Genomic DNA, 1,184 nt, shown 5'->3' with positions numbered 1-1,184 from the left:
GCCCGCCACCACACCCAGCTAATTTTTTTGTATTTTTAGTAGAGATGGGGTTTCACCGTGTTAGCCAGGATGGTCTCGATCTCCTGACCTCATGATTCACTCACCTCGGCCTCCCAAAGTGCTAAGATTACAGGCATGAGCCACCGCGCCCGGCCCCTTACATCTTTATATAAGATCAAATTATAACCTTAGATACTGCTTCCTTTTCATTTTTTTTTTTTCTGGAGACAGAGTCTCGCTCTATCACCCAGGCTGGAGTGCAGTGGGGCAGTGGGTGTGCTCTCGGCTCACTGCAACCTCCAGCTGCCAAATTCAAGTGATTCTCGTGCCTCAGGCTCCCAAGTAGCTGGGATTACAGGTACACACCACCATGCCCAGCTAATTTTTGTATTTTTAGTAGAGATGGGGTTTCGCCATGTTGGACAGGCTGGTCTTGAACTCCTGACCTCAAGGGAGCCACCTGCCTCAGCCTCCCAAAGTGCTGAGATTACAGGCGTGAGCCACAACGCCTGGCCCCAAACAATCTTTGGGCCCTATTTAAATCAAAAACTGCCTCCTGAGGCCAGTCTATAAAATCCAGTGCACTTTGCTGCCAGCAGGAAGTCCCACTCAGGCATGTTCTCCTTTCTCTTTCTTTTGCCTATTAAACCTCTGCTTCTAAACCCACTTTTTGTGTGTCTGCATACTCAATTTCCTTGGTATGAGATGAGGAACCTTGGGTATTTACCCTAGACAACAACGCAGTTTCACTTCTACATTCCTAGGAATACGTGATAAATTTTCAAAGTCATATGTCCCAAACATCTCACTCCCCAGCCTTTCTTCCAAGACAGGTCAGCATGTCCATCGTTTACCACTACTCATATGCTTTTCCCTAGACACTTGCGGATAGTTCATTTGTCTTTAAATGTTTTCAACAATCTCCTTTGAGAGAGGTTTCAAGGTAGGTAAAGGTAAGCTCTTTGTGTTATTCCTTCAGGAGTCCATTGGACTTATTATTTTTTTATTATTATTATTTGGAGACAGAGTTTCACTCTTGTCACCCAGGCTGGAGTTCAGTGGTGCAATCTCGGCTCACTGCAACCTCCGCCTCCCAGGTTCAAGCAATTCTCCTGCCTCAGCCTCCCCAGTAGCTGGGATTACAGACGTGTGCCACCACGCCCAGCTCATTTTTGTATTATTAG

This window comes from Mandrillus leucophaeus, unplaced genomic scaffold, assembly GCF_000951045.1.
Source record: "Mandrillus leucophaeus isolate KB7577 unplaced genomic scaffold, Mleu.le_1.0 Scaffold215, whole genome shotgun sequence".
Taxonomy (NCBI): domain Eukaryota; kingdom Metazoa; phylum Chordata; class Mammalia; order Primates; family Cercopithecidae; genus Mandrillus; species Mandrillus leucophaeus.
The sequence above is the reverse complement of the archived record's forward strand: the minus strand, read 5'-3'. Positions refer to the sequence as shown.